General features: G+C 34.9%; 1 long non-coding RNA gene across 1 annotated transcript in view; it reads right to left on the minus strand.

Annotated features, from left to right (window-relative positions):
* Positions 1 to 8,076: 8,076 nt before the first annotated feature.
* Positions 8,077 to 15,693, minus strand: part of LOC135320540 (uncharacterized) — a 46,492-nt gene continuing 38,875 nt past the window's right edge. The window contains exon 3 of the long non-coding RNA XR_010379717.1: positions 8,077 to 9,791. This is a non-coding gene — a long non-coding RNA (uncharacterized LOC135320540). The remainder of the gene's footprint in view (positions 9,792 to 15,693) is intronic.

The following is a 15,693-nucleotide window of genomic DNA, read 5'->3' on the forward strand; positions in this document are numbered from 1 at the left end:
CAAATGCTCATGCAGTTCTATGCAAAGAGCAGATGGTCTACAAATGTATCATTTTCTAAACAACTGTATTCTTGTCCCTTTGTCCTTGGTGGAGATGGAGGTAAAACTTTTAAATAGTGTGAAAACCAAAATAACAGTATCCAAAATATTACAACATATTCTATCCTATCTGTGATGCCCTGATGTAAGTAAAACAATTCAGTGATCTGAAATTAACCTGTAATTAAAGTGTTGAGAATCAATCAGTACAATTTAAGTTTCATTAAATTCAAACACACTCAAAATTGAATCAATTTATTAAGCTTACTTATTTCCCAGTCCCCAACAGGCACAATAATACCAACATGTAACAAGTTCAGACATAAACAGCTTCACTGTTCCACTTACAGAAGTGAGACTACAACTTCCCAATTAGAATAAGGTACACTCTAAATACAAATTAAAAGCAAGACAAGACACTCTAAATTGGAGATCTGCTTGCTGTTGGTGAGAATGCCTTGAAGTATTGTTCTTGATCTATATGCAAAAGTATAGGGACACACACTTCTCAAAAGAGAATACAAAGTTCAATCTAACCAATCCATCTTGTGCAGATTTTCCCTTCATTCAGTGCAAGTTTAGAATGTATAAATTATTTTGATCAGAATTCAGCAATAAAATCTTAACTCAAAAACAAAAACAACAGAAGTGTCTTGTTCACACAATGCCTGTGTGTCTTTGAAAAAAGAAAACTACCTGGAAGCAGTCCTTTCTGTAGCTTTCTGTGAATTTTGATTAACAGATTCCCTCATCTTGACTTGGAGCAACTCTCTTAGAATCATAAATTGTGAAAATTAATTGCACATTAAAGGTTCTGGCACCCAATAACCTTGAGTTTTCCAAATAATGTTTTTCAAGACATTTAACTAAATGCAACTATAGTGTAAGGAGAAGGTAGTTGTCAATATGAACACTTCAATAGAGTAGAAGTAGTCATGCTGAATTTTTTGCATTCAATTATTCATTCTATGTTATGTGATAACACATAATCTATCAATTATTTTTTAACTATCACAATTAAATTTGTCAGATTCTTTTGGTAAAACCACTACCAAAAATAGCAATGACTAAACATGCTTTTATAAGGATCAAGCAACCAATGCAGTTTAACACATGATCCATTAGAACCTCACATTTCAAAGCCTGGAGTTCTTTGACAGGTGGAAAAAATGTACACACTGTATACATTACAGAAGAGATCTTACAAACTTCTATCAATAAATATCCACAAAACTATTGCATGTCACTGCTAAAATTCAATTTCACAATTCTGTTGAAAAAATTCCATTGGTTACATATCTCATTTAAGTGTTGGAACGAATACTCAGTGACTTCTAAGAAATGATGGACAATCTGAATTAAATAGCTAATTAACTTAAAATCAAAACTATAATAAGTTACATATTTGATAAAAGTAATCTATATGTGTGTTTATCACGCTAATACAATGTAGAATAAGATGGCTATAATTGTGGATGACTAGATATACAGAGGTAGTAAAATGGTCCTGCTAGCTAGCAAATCTGATTATTAAAATCAGGACAGAATAAGAAGAAAGTAGGGAAGAGAGGGAGAGAGGAAGATGAGAGGGAGTGAAAGAGAAAAAGGAGGGAAGGAAGGAAGGATTTGTAGTCAAACTTTTACATGTCAGGCCCTAAAATAAATTATTTCCTTAATTCTCCAGCACTGGTTCTGTTATCCCCAGAATTTAGTTTAGCTTTTTTTTTTTTTTTTTTTCCCAATGTGAAAACATCAAGGTTTAGGAAGATTAAATAAACTTTCTGTGAACACATATATAATGAAGGGAGAAACAGGATTTTAAACTATTGACTTTTTATTAAATCTGGACAACACAATTTACTTAAACATAGACTGATTAAACAAATATTTACTACTATTTGTTTTTATCATTTATGTACTTTCCTATAACTGATAATCACCAGCAAAACTTTGGATGTAATGTCTCTTTATTTCACCATTGTAACAGGAGAAATAGAAAACATATTTTCTATACAAAACATTTGATTTTAAGATTTTTTTACTCAGCATGCTGAAGATAAATTCAATTAATGGTAGTTAAAATTAATCAGCAAGAAACTGAATGGGACAAAGGGCCTAATTGTTCCTTAAAACATTTATTTCACAGTCTGTTCTAGATGTCATTTTTTATGACATCTTGTTGGGACATCACTTAATAATAAAAATAGTTACTTTTTTGAGATACACTTTTGAAAGGTTGTGATAATATAATACAAATAGAATAATACTGTTTTACTAAACTTGTGTAAATGCAAATTCCAAAACACAAGCATAAGGTCAGCTTTGTTTCTCAGTACAAAATTAAACTATACTAAATTAAACTATGCTAAAGGGAAGTGCTTGGCTAAGGGAGTTTGGCCATCTCAGTAAATAACCATCATTTATGCAGTTTGCTCATTTCCCTGCAATTCATTTGCATGTTAAATAAAAATTGATATGAGTGAAAGGATATGAAATCTCTACTAACAAAGTATAAAGAAAAAATAACACACTAACTTAAAATATACTTCAGCTACCTGTCATGAGCAAATTTTAAAAAGCCTTTAATGAAAAGAAGTGCAGTACTTGGCAATATCAGTACTTGCTTCTATAGATGATTCAGCTTATTTGAGTCTTAAAAAGGACTCAGATATATTCGTGTCTTCATATCTGAATGCTATGTGGTTTTCCTGTGGGATAAGGTGAATTATTTCCATTTAATAACTTTAGAAACAAAAGATAGGATATTTCCATATTAAATTTTAGATGTTGGTATTTAAAATAGCACCTTTGGCCATAGCTTGACCTCATATTTTGTTTCTCTTTATTTGATATTAATCTTGAGTCATCATTTGCAAAATTTTGTGCATCGTACTTCTTGTGAATAATTAAAATGGGTCAAACCAAGGAATTGTATTTGACTTCTTTAGGGCAGAAAACTGGGAGAAAAAAGTTAAGAAATTCTACCAATTTACCAGGGATTGCTCAGCAAGGCTGACTGCAGGAGACTTTCAACTGCTTACCCATGCAAGGGTTCATCAGTAAACTGGCAATTTCAACTGTCTGTATTTACAAGTTCCTGCTGTTCAACATCAATAAACTCACTGACTGAATTCATGCAATTCAGCCACACAGCCAAGCACTGACTGCAACTGCAAGGAATGCCTTTGAAAAATTGAGATCAAAGATTGAATACTTGCACTTTTAAGTGTAGATCCATTCACATTCTTTATGACTCTTTAGGGAAGCACAGCAGTGGACAGTCATATAACTGCTATGCACTTACAGTTGGTGTTATTTGTTAAGAAAATGTATGGCAGTTTGAAGACCAGAAAAGGGATTGCCAAGATGACAGAGTAGAAGGACACATAGCTCACCCTGTCCCATGAACACACCAAAAATTATATACAAATACAGAACAATTCACACAGAATAACTCCTGAAATTTGACATAATTTCTCTTACTTTGGAAATACAAGGAAAGCCCCACAAAACCAGGTAGAGGAAAAAAAGAAAGAAAAAGGAAATTGGTGCATGATATGCTTCACAGAGAGAGAGCAGCATAGAAAGAAAAGTGCCCTCACCCTGGGAAGCTCCCTCTCCAGCAAAGAGATCCACAGGGACAGAACAGGAGCTTCAGAGGTTTAGAGGAGGCAGCAACAGCAGCTTAGCAGAAAGAACTAAGAGAAACCAGCAGTGAGAGTCTCTGTGAACCCTAGCCTAAGATGCATGCCAGTGGGGACAGGCTGGGCTGAACTGCTGGAACTCAGGCTTCCATGGATGAGCCTGGGGAGGGGACTGGGGTTGACTGCACACAGGCAGCCTCAGGAGCCTGGAGTGTGGTGCAGGCTGTGGCTAGAAGAGAGTGCAAATCAATCTGGGTCCCTCCATAGAAAGCACCATTGCATGTGGGATGAGGGGTGCATTGCAACCTTCATAGCTGCCATCTCCACTAGTGCACAGGGTATTGCTCTGCACCAATGTTGATGAGCATTCTTGTGAGAAGAGAGGTGGGGTTCAGTCACAGCCATCTTCTCAGCTTGCTCTGGAGGGGTACAACTGCTGGTGCTTGTCTTCTGGGCAAAGGAGGGGCTGAAACATGAACTGTTACCCAGGGGCCCTGCAACATCACAGGCAAGACTGTCATTCTGGTCCCAGGCAGAGGTGGTTGATTTGCTCTCCTGGTGCATTTGTGGACCTGTGCCTCTAAGACAAATGAGTGGAGATTTGGTGCACATTGGGGATGGGTTTGGCATCAACCGTGGGTCTGTGTACCCTGCTTTTGATTTGTGGTTACCCTGTTTTTTAATTATGTTAGCCCATTAGTATATCTATTTGCTTTAGAATGGTAGTCATATAGGCTTTAACACATCCTATGACGAATGCAAAGAAAATGTACATTTGGTTTCACTGGGGAATTCTACCAAACATACAGAGAAGAACACATATTGATCCTTCTCAAACTCTTCCAAAAGATTGAAGAGGAGGAAATACTACCAAACTCATTCTACAAAGTCACCATCACCCCAATATCAAAACCAGGTAAATATACTACCAAAAAAGAAAACTATAGGCCAATATCATTGATAAACATAGATGCAAAAATCCCTCACAAAATATTAGCAAACAGACTCCAACAACACATAAAAAAGATCATACACAATGATCAATTTGGATTCATCCCAGGGATGGTTCAATATACACAAATCAAACAATGTGATACACCACATCAACAAAAGAAAGGACAAAAATCACATGATCATCTCAATAGATGCAGACAAAGCATTTGATAAAATTCAAAACTCATTTATGATAAAAATTCTTACCTAAGTGGGCATAGAAGGAACATATCTCAAAATAATGAAAGCTATTTATAACAAACCCACAGCCAGCATAATACTCAACAGTGAAAAGGTGAAAACCTTCCCTCTAAAATCTGGAACAAGACAAAGATGCCCATTCTCATCACTTCTATTCAACAGAGTAGTGGAAGTCCTGGCCACAGCAATCAGACAAGAAAAAGAAATAAAAGGAATCTAAATTCAAAGAGAAGAAGTAAAATTGTCACTAAATGTGGATTACATGATACTATATATAGAAAACCTTAAAGGCTCCACACAAAACTAATAAATCTGATAAAAAAAATTTGGCAAGATAGCAGGATACAAGATTAGCATTGACAATTCAGTTGCATTTCTTCACACTAACAATGAAATATCAGAAAAGGAAAATAAAGAAACAATCTCTTTTAAAATCTCATCCAATTAAAAAAAAATTCTTAGGAATAAATCTGACCAAGGAGGAGAAAGATTTGTATCAGGAGGACTACAAAACATTAATTAAGGAAATTAAAGATAACTCAAAGAAATAGAAAGATATCCCATGGTCTTGTATTGGAGACATTAATATTGTTAAAATGGCCACACTACCAAAAGCAATCATTAAAAAGTCCATGAATGATAAACGGAAGAGAGAGTGTGGAGAAAAGGGAGCCTTCACACACTGCTGGTGAGAATGTAGTTTGGTACAGCTATTATGGAAAACAATATGGAGATTCCTTAACAAAAACTAAAAATAAACTTACAATATTATCCAGCAATCCCACTCCTGGGCATATATCTGGAGATAACTCTAATTCAAAAAGATACATGCACCCCAATATTCATAGCAGCACTATATACAATAGCCAAGATATGGAAGCAGCCTAAGTGTCCATTGACAGATGGCTGGATAAAGAAACTGGAATATTTATACAATGGAATGCTACTCAGCCATAAAAATAATAAAAGAATGTCATTTGCAGCAATATGGATGGACCTGGAGGTTATCATTCTAAGTGAAGTAAGCCAGAAAGAAAAAGAAAATTATATATGATATAACTCATATGTGGAATCTAAAACAAATTAAAAATAAAGACACAAATGAACTTCTTTACAAAGCAGAAATAGACTCACAGACATAGAAAAAACTTATGGTTACTAGGGTGAAAGGAGGTGGGAATGAATAAATTAGGAGTTTGTAGATATATGTACTATTATATATATAATATATAAGCAACAAGTTTCTTCTGTATAGCACAGGGAAGTATGTTCAGTATTTTGTAGTAACCTATAATGAAGAATAATATGAAAACAAATATATGTATGAATACATATATGACAGAAACATTATGCTGTGCACCAGAAATTGACACAACTTTGTAAACTGACTTTACTTCAATTGAAAGATAAGAAAGAAAGAAAGAAAGAAAGAAAGAAAGAAAGAAAGAAAGAAAGAAAGAAAGAAAGAAAGAAAGAAAGAAACTAAAAAATTTAAAAAAGAAAAAGATGGCCAACAAATATAATAAACAAAAAGAGGAAAATTGGATTGGATTGTTTCAAAGTACCCCTTTATCTTATTATTTATAATTTAGTCAGTCCTCTATTCAACCATATATCAGTTGGTTATTGCCCCTGACATTCACTGACCTACTTTCTGTCTCTATCATCCTACTTATTCTAAACATTTCATATAATTTGTATCCAATATGTGGCTTTTTGTGTATGACTCCTTTCACTTAGCATAATCAGAACTACATTCTTTTTATGGCCAAATAATATTGTATTCTATGGATGTACCATATTTTATTTACACAATTACTTGTTGATAGACTTTGGCTTGTTTCCATTTTGGGGCTATCATGAATACTGATGCTGTGAAAATTTGTGTACAAATTTTTGAATGTATTTTTAAAATTTTCTTGGGCATGACAGTGGAGTTGCTGGATCATATGATAATTCTTTCTTTAACTTTTTGAAGAACTAGCTGCCTTACAAATTGGCTTCACCATTTTACATCTCCCCCGACTCCAAGCAATGTATGAATTTTCCAATTTCTTCACATTCTTTTCTGTTATTCCCTGTCTTTTTTTTTTTTTTTAATGATAGCCATCCTGGTAGGTGTGAAGTGGTACCTCAAATTGTATTAACTTTCTTAGCATTTACAAACTAAGTGATATATGTGTAGATATGAAAGTAGATTCATAGGGACATAATTAGATACATGATAGAAAGAGGTATACAGGCATATCTCAAAGATATTGCATGTTCAATTCCAGACAACTACGATAAAGCACATATCACAGTAAAATGAGCCACATAATGTTTTTGGTTTCCAAGTGCATATAAAATTTATGTTATACTACATTGTAGACTATTTAGCTTGCAATACTATTATATCTAAAAAAACAATACACATACCTCAATTAAAAATACTTTAAAAACTGTTAGCCATCATCTGAGCCTTCAGTGAGTCATAATTTTTTTACTTGTGAAGGGTCTTGCCTCGATGCTGACAGATCAGGCTAACAGTTGCTGAAAGTCGAGATGTCTGGCAATTTCTTAAAATAACAATAAATAATAATTGATAGCAAAATATTGATTGATTCCTCTTTCACTTGAACACTTAGAGGCCATTGTAGGGTTATCAACTCATCTAATTTAAATATTATTGTGTCTCAGGGAATAGTGAGGCCCAAAGAAAGAAAGAGAGATGGGGGAACAGTCAAGTCAATGGAGCAGTCAGAACACACACAGCATCTGTGAATCTGGTTTTCATCTCATGTGAGTGGGGTTCATGGCACTCTGAAACAATTACAATAGTAACATCAAAGATCACAGGTCACCATAACAAATATAATAATAATGAAAAAGTTTGAAATACTGGGAAAATTACCAAAGTGTGACAGAGAGATACAATGTGGAAAAATGGCAGTGATAGACTTGCCAGAGACCAGGTTGCCACAAACTTTCAATTTGTAAAGAAAAAACTCAGTATCTGCAAAGTACAGTTAAGTGAAGCACAATAAAATAAGATATACCTGCATATAGAAACTGCCAAACAAATTATGCAAATTCATGATTCTTTTTTTCTGAGAAAAAGCATACTCACAAGGTCAGATACACTTTTGTGAGAGGAATGACCCTTTTGAAGTCACTGGCATTGACTGGTTTTTGAAGGATGAACACTATTCACACAGAGTGAGAAGAGAGAGAAAACTCTTCAAATAGAATATTTAAAGTGACATTTTGGGAAGGCAAAATGTACAGGGTATCATTGTGAAACATTGGGTAGATCTACTTTGCTTGAGCACAGTTTTACAAGAGAAGAAAATAAACCTGGAAAAATATATAACCATCACAACTAAAATAAGGCAACATAAATAATTAGAGTAATTACATACATTCAATATTTTGAAACAATGCAAGATGATGATAAGTTTAAGTGGCATCATGAGTGAAACATCATAATTAACATGATGTGCACTGAAATTTTCATAAGATTTTCAGAAAGGGATAGTATTTGAATGGACATAGACACATCCCAGGTTGGTCCAATAGCAGAAGGAACTATTGAGAATTAGATAAGAGATGGGCAAAGCTGTGCCTGCTATTCATTTCTCCCCACAAGCCTTGTGCTGTACCATGATATCCCATTGAATCTGGGCTTTCTGAGGACCCTAGAGCTAAGGTTGCTTCTGATCTCCATGTATTTCCATTCTTTTGAACCCAATTTGGCTACTAGTTACATTATGTTTATATAAATGAAGTGTTTTATGTGAGGGTATTAATTAGCTATGTCAGCACTGGACTGCACCCTGCAGGTCTACAAGCCCTGTACTTGCCCAGCTTCAAGACCTGAGAAAGATCCCAGAGTCAGCAACAGAGATAATCAATAGTTTAATGATTAGGGTGATCTTACACATCTGAAGCAAAGTCCTGGAGCAACATCCTGCCATGTGTGGGAGCTGGAGGGCAGGACATGATGGCAGTCTTTGCTCCTGGTGGGGAAGAAGTGGTTACCAGTCATAGGGGAGTTGATGTCAGGTTGGCTCATTGGTTACGAGGGTAATCAGCACAGGGTCATGCTTCTCACCACCCCTTGGATAAGCATAGTGGTGAGTTCTGATCTAAATCTAGAACAGTCATTAGCTGGGGCCTGGGGTGAATATGAAGGAAGATCAGTCTTATGAGTTGTGTGTAGGTGAAGCAGGCACCAGTCAAGCAGGAGATGTATAGAGAGAAGCCATCTTGAGTTGCCTGACCATACAGCCATCATCAGAGGTACATGTTATTTATTGACTGAAAATAAAGAATCACGGAGTAGTGACATCAGAATTCCCATACTCTCTTAAGGTTATAATTGCTTGTTCTCACTGTATGGGCAGAACCCTTGCCCCCAAGTTTCTGTTGAAACTCAGGTTTCAGGGAAGTGTCTTCCAGAATAATGTTCCTTGTATACAGGAGGTGGAACTGGAAATTAAGAGAATGCTTAGGATATCAGAAAACTAGACAAAATGATGACAAAGGGATGGATATCCATTCAGAGGAGAACATGAGAAAAGAGAGGGGAGAATGGCAATCTGATAGGGGACACTTAAAATAACCAACGTCAGAAAACAACCTTTGGGAGGACATTTTACTTTTCAACAGGAGGAGATCACCAAAAAGGAAATCATAAAGTTGGCTTGGAATGTGTGCCATCATCCTAAATAGTCTTAAGACGTGTGATGTGATATGTCGAGTTCTCTGGTGAGTGGAGTGATTAAGCTGTAATGACAGCTCCACAGGGCACAATGTCAGGAACCAGTCCCATTGCTTTTCTGTTGAAGAGGGCAGTAGGGTGGTGGTGGTCTTCCGTTTTCAAGTTCCTTCAATATGCTGGTCCTCAAGCCAGTGCATATGTATCTGGGGCAGCTGAAAAGAAGAAGGATGAAGAAGGGCATTGAAACCCTTTAAAATTGTACTCAAAGAACAAGTGACACTTACTTTTATATGTGACTGACTACAATTTAGTCACTAAATCTAGCTACAAGTCATGCTGGGAAATGTTCCCAGATAAGTACAAGTATCATTTCTACCCAGGAAAGGAGCAGTGGACATTGAATGATAGATAACTGGCAGTCTGGCCCACATCTCCTTTAATAAAGAATCAGTGTAAATCCTCTTATAAACCTGTAGTTTTATGACTCTCAACCCTTGTCTCACAGAAAAGAAAAGTGAGTTTCAGAATCAAGAGTAAGCATTTGTGTCCTGCCTTCCTCTGCTCTAACGTCACTTGCTCTCAGTAAGTCAGCTGCTCATTCAGAGGAGAAAATATTTCTCAGATGCCAAAAGCAAAATTGATCTATTGTGAAAGAGTTGAAGTGTGTTCTAAAGAAACTTTAGACACTGCTCAGTCCTCGACACTGAAGGCCTTCAGGATGTTTTGTGATTGTTATAATTATTTTTGGTTCCTTTAAGTTTGTGCTTAGAGCATGGGACAGGTAGCTGTATTTCATTTTAAATATATTTGGATGATGCTATTCATTGAGTAAATGTTGGTCGGACTTAATGCATATCAAGATCTGTGTTAGTCCTGATAATTCCTTTAGAAGAGAACAAAATATAGATCAAATTGTGATGTGTTACAGACCCCCAGACACTCATAGTACAATGAGAAGATGACAAGTATTTCAACAACCAGCATGAACAACTTTACCACACATACACATGCCACATATAGAATATGTTATGTTATACATGCTACAACATATATGCTACATATTATATTATACTACAGTGTATTATACTATACACTTTACTGTAGAGGTGAGTAATACATTCTTCCCATTTTCCAGGAGATAAATCCTTAGTAATTTGCATTCAAAGGGAAAGTAGAAGAAGAAATGTTTCCACTTGTTTTGGGAAAGAGACAAGGTGTAAATATACTCAATCAATAAGACAAATGATTTGAGGGTACTTCCTTTTTTTATGTGTTCCTCAATACATGTACTTTCTTGCAGAAGTGTACTTGAGCATTTTGATCACTAACATATACATATCATGAAGATGCTGGTTGAAGATAAGTGTTTCAATAGGAAACTCCATAGCATACTCAACTGGAGAATTCTGCCACTGGCTAGAATGACAGATTCAGTGTAAATGTCTAAGCACAGCACTAAGACGATTTAAGTTTCCCTTTTGTATGTGAAACACTGAGGTCATGCTTCTTACATGCAGCATGCTTGCGAGGTAATTGGAGTAGGTGATCAGGGCAATCACACTACCTGTGGATGGCTGGAGGGGATGGTGGGCACAGAATGCTCTGGAATATGACACGATAGATTACTACTCCTCTTACAATGTGTACCCCCCCAAAATAAGCTACTTTTTAGTATTATATATATAATAGTATTATAGATATATATAATATATCTCCTTAGGTATTTAGTTTAATTCAATTAAACTTTTGGACAAATTATGCAGTGTTATAGTCTGTCAGAAAACCTGATGTTACAGGTAAATAGAATACAAATTTAACACATTTTAATTCCCTGTGTAGAAAAAATAGAACACTTTAACATAAGAAAATTCACAATTTCAAATTTTTCATATCAATCTTTAAAGGCCACTATCTGCTTTTAGCTTGGGGAAGCAAACAATGAGGGCTTTTGTGATTGAAACAACGTGGTTTCCCATTTTCTCTATGACATATTGTCATTACTCAAATCTAATTTAATCAATCCATCTTATTAGTGTTTTCTGATATTAAAAAGGATATAAAATTACATTTTATTGAATTATAAATGTGAGTAAAATAGCTATTAATATTTCCTGTGGGTTGATGTCCATGCACCAGAATGCAATTGTACTATTTTATTAAATTCAAAAATGTTTCTGTTTTTGCTGCCATTTGGTTTGCACATTCTGTGTCTTGAGTGATGTTCATAAAGTTTTCTTAAGATTTGTTTCTGCCATTGCCACAATACAACACATTTTTATAGTAATACATTCCTTTCGTATTTTAAGACAAAAAGATGTAGTATTTTGGAAATATGGTTATGTTTCTAACAATCCTTCCTATGCTCTGGCAATCAGAGGAAGTCAAATTCTGCATTTTCTAAATGTTTTTAAAAGCTTTATTGCTACCACAAATAATTTTAATATGAGGGAACATAAGACAGAATAAAATGATGCTGACAATATAAAAAATAGTATACACATATAATATTTTGATAAAAAGTGCATTTAGACAACATAATAATATTTAATTTTCATAACATTCTGGTGCAGGAATGCTATTATCTACAATTGAAGAGAAGTGAGTCTGAGAGGTCAGTAAACATATTCAAAGTTGCACATTTTAGATTTCAGATTCAAAACCACACAGTGAATCTTGTGACTCCAAATCTCTTACTCGTTCTGCTAGACCATGTTACTTCCAGAAATAGATCCAGGCAGCCCAGATCTATCTCCACAGTTTACTTTCTCAAAAGAAATTTCAGGTAGGCCAAATTAAATAAAAAATTGAACATCTATTTTTTTCTCATATTTAATTCAAGATCAAACTCCCTCTTCTAAATGTGTCTTTATATTTGACCTTCACTTCAAATCCAAGTGCCTTTTTAAATGAGTTTAAATTTATTGTCTCTAGTTTATCTTTTAAACTAAGTAAATAATTTTCAACATCAGCCTCTACTACCAATTGAAACTGGTTAGTAACAATGACTTTCCTTGTGGTCATATTTTTTAAATTTTGTTTTGATGGGGAGGTATCTATCAAACTATCTATCTATCTATCTATCTATCTATCTATCTATCTATTTATTATTTGTTTGTTTGTTTGTTTATTTAAATGAAGATACTGGGGATTGAACCCAGGATCCTCTGTATACTAAGCATGCACTCTACCATTGATCTAGAATTTTGTTATAGAATGAACTGTGTCCCTGTATAATTTGTATGCTGAAGTCTAAAACTTGGCTGCCTCAGAATGTGACCTTATATGGAATAGAGCTGTTGAAGGTGTGATTAGTGAAGATGAAATCATGGTGGGCTAGTGTGGGTCTGTAACCTAATACGAACGGAGTCCCTGTGAAAAGGGAATATTAGAGCATGGACACACATGGACACAGGGAGAATGCCACGTGGAAATGAAGGTAGAGATCAGGGCAATGCTTCTTCACACCAAGGAACGCTAAGGACTGCCAGAAAAGCACCAGAAACTAGGGGAGAAACCCTAGAAGGAATCAGCCCCACTAACACCTAGATCTCAGGCTTTTAGCATCCTAATCAATAAATCGCTGCTTAAGCCATCTAGTTTGTGGTATTATACAGGCCTCATCGTTTAATACATAGCCTTTTCTTTTCTTTATCAAATCCAGTATTCTTGTCAGGCTCTTTCATCTTTATTATGTCTCTAAAAAATTTGGATTTACCATCCCCTATAATGCCTAAAATGCTGGTCTTCTTAAGGATCGTCCTTTATATACAGTTTTGGAATAATATCAAAAGCTGTGGTTTAAACTAGTACTCATTTATATACCAAAATTGCATATGTCTTCTAAAATCAGGCACAGACTACCCAACATATCTAAAACTGAATTCAGTACACTTGGTGCATTTCCCTATCTTCTTATCTCTTCCCCACTCTCTATTGCTGTAAGTCACTCCTTTGACTCAGTTACTCCAGCAAGAATCTTGAATGAAGGTCAATCTATATTTGCCAACTTCATGTCCTACTTTTAAATAGTACATAAGCCCATCAATTCTATCTCCTTAATAATTCTTGAATAAATCCACCTTTTTATAACCCTTTACATTCTCTCCTGGTCAACTTCAGTACTTTCCTAACTAGCCTTTCTGACTTCTGCCTTGTGTACTTCCCCCAACTCATTGCTGTTCTGTTTAAAGACCCATTCTGTTCTGTAAGATATAATACAGTGTATTGTGACTTTTTAATTTTATTTTTCATTTAACTCAGGAATAATTGACAAATAAATTGAAATTGTGATTCTTTTTTTTATTTATTTATTTTTTATTTTTACCAGTGTTCAGCACAATTTTTCAGTTATTCATGGACATATACACACTCATTGTCACATTTTTTTCTCTGTGAGTTATCATAACATTTTGTGTATATTTCCCTGTGCTATACAGTGTTGTCTATTCTACAATTTTGAAATCCCAGTCTATCCCTTCCCACCCTCCACCCCCCTGGTAACCACAAGTCTGTATTCTCTGTCTGTGAGTCTATTTCTGTCCTTTACTTACGCTTTGTTTTTGTTTGTTTGTTTGTTTTTGTTTAAAGCATTACTGAAGAGAAAGAAAGAGGCTGGAGGAACAACTCTCCCAGACTTCAGACAATACTATAGAGCTACAGTCATCAAGACACATGGTATTGGTACCAAAACAGACATATAGACCAATGGAACACAATAGAGAGCCCAGAAATGAACCCACAAACTTTTGGTCAACTCATCTTTGACAAAGGAGGCAAGAATATACATTGGAATAAAGACAGTCTCTTCAGCAAATGGTGTTGGGAAAACTGGACAGCAGCATGTAAAACAATGAAGCTAGAATACTCCCTTACACCATATACAAAAATCAACTCAAAATGGATTAAAGACTTAATCATGAGACAAGATACAATAAACCTCCTAGAGGAAAACATACGCAAAACATTATCTGACATACATTTAAAAAATTTTCTCCTAGAAGAAATCAAAGCAAGAATAAACAAATGGGACCTAATGAAACTTACAAGCTTCTGCACAGCAAAGGAAACCAAAAATAAAACAAGAAGAAAACCTATGGAATGGGAGAAAATTTTTGCAAGTGAAACCGACAAAGGCTTGATCTCCAGGGTATATAAGCAACTCATATGACTCAATAAGAAAAAAAATAAACAACCCAATCCAAAAATGGGCAGAATACCTAGACAAGCAATTCTCGAAGGAAGACATACAAATGATCAATATGCACATGAAAAAATGCTCAATATCACTAATTATCAGAGAAATGCAAATCAAAACTACAATGAGGTATCACCTCACACCAGTCAGAATGGCCGTCATTCAGAAATTGTGATTCTTAATACACATTAATGAGAATAACAGTTTTTAGATGCAGTTCATTTATGCAACACATCTTTCTATTTTTAGCATCTAGGTTTCTTTAACCTTAATGCATTTTGATTTCCATTCTTTGTAATGATGAAACATTGCAGATTTAAATAAATTTACATCAGTGTTTTTATTATCTGTTAAGTTTAAAACACCATAAACAAAGCCTCTTTTTTCCCTGTTTACTTCACCTTCAAACCTCCTGCCCCACCCCAAAAACATGCATACACATACACACACACACACACACACACACACACAGAGTCATCACTCTCTCTTTTTTTCTCAATTGTGTCAGCAACATGCCATGGATATAGCAAACATATTTCTTGGTTGTTCTTTTTGTGAGTCTGAATGAGGTTATTATGCATCTGTAAGTGATTGATTAAAAAGAAATTTTTGATTTCATAGAAAAAGTGGTAAAATGCTTTGGAAAGTCTTTCAAAATAGCATTCCTAAACTTGAAGTGGAATTTTGACATTTTGGCATTTAACATTTTAAGTTTTATCCATTTATTAAGCAATTTAATGTGTTTTTGTCACCTGGCCTTTTCTGTCTTATTCATATATTTCCAGATGGTACAAATTTCTTCACCAAAGAAAGTTCATAATGGCAAGAATCTTAGTTATATTCTTGACTTTGTGTTCTGTAAGGTTTTATTGAACCATACAATTCTAATAGCATCTTTTTTCTTTTTTGGTGGAAATGGG

The sequence above is a fragment of the Camelus dromedarius genome, unplaced genomic scaffold (genome assembly GCF_036321535.1).
Source record: "Camelus dromedarius isolate mCamDro1 unplaced genomic scaffold, mCamDro1.pat HAP1_SCAFFOLD_179, whole genome shotgun sequence".
Lineage (NCBI taxonomy): Eukaryota > Metazoa > Chordata > Mammalia > Artiodactyla > Camelidae > Camelus > Camelus dromedarius.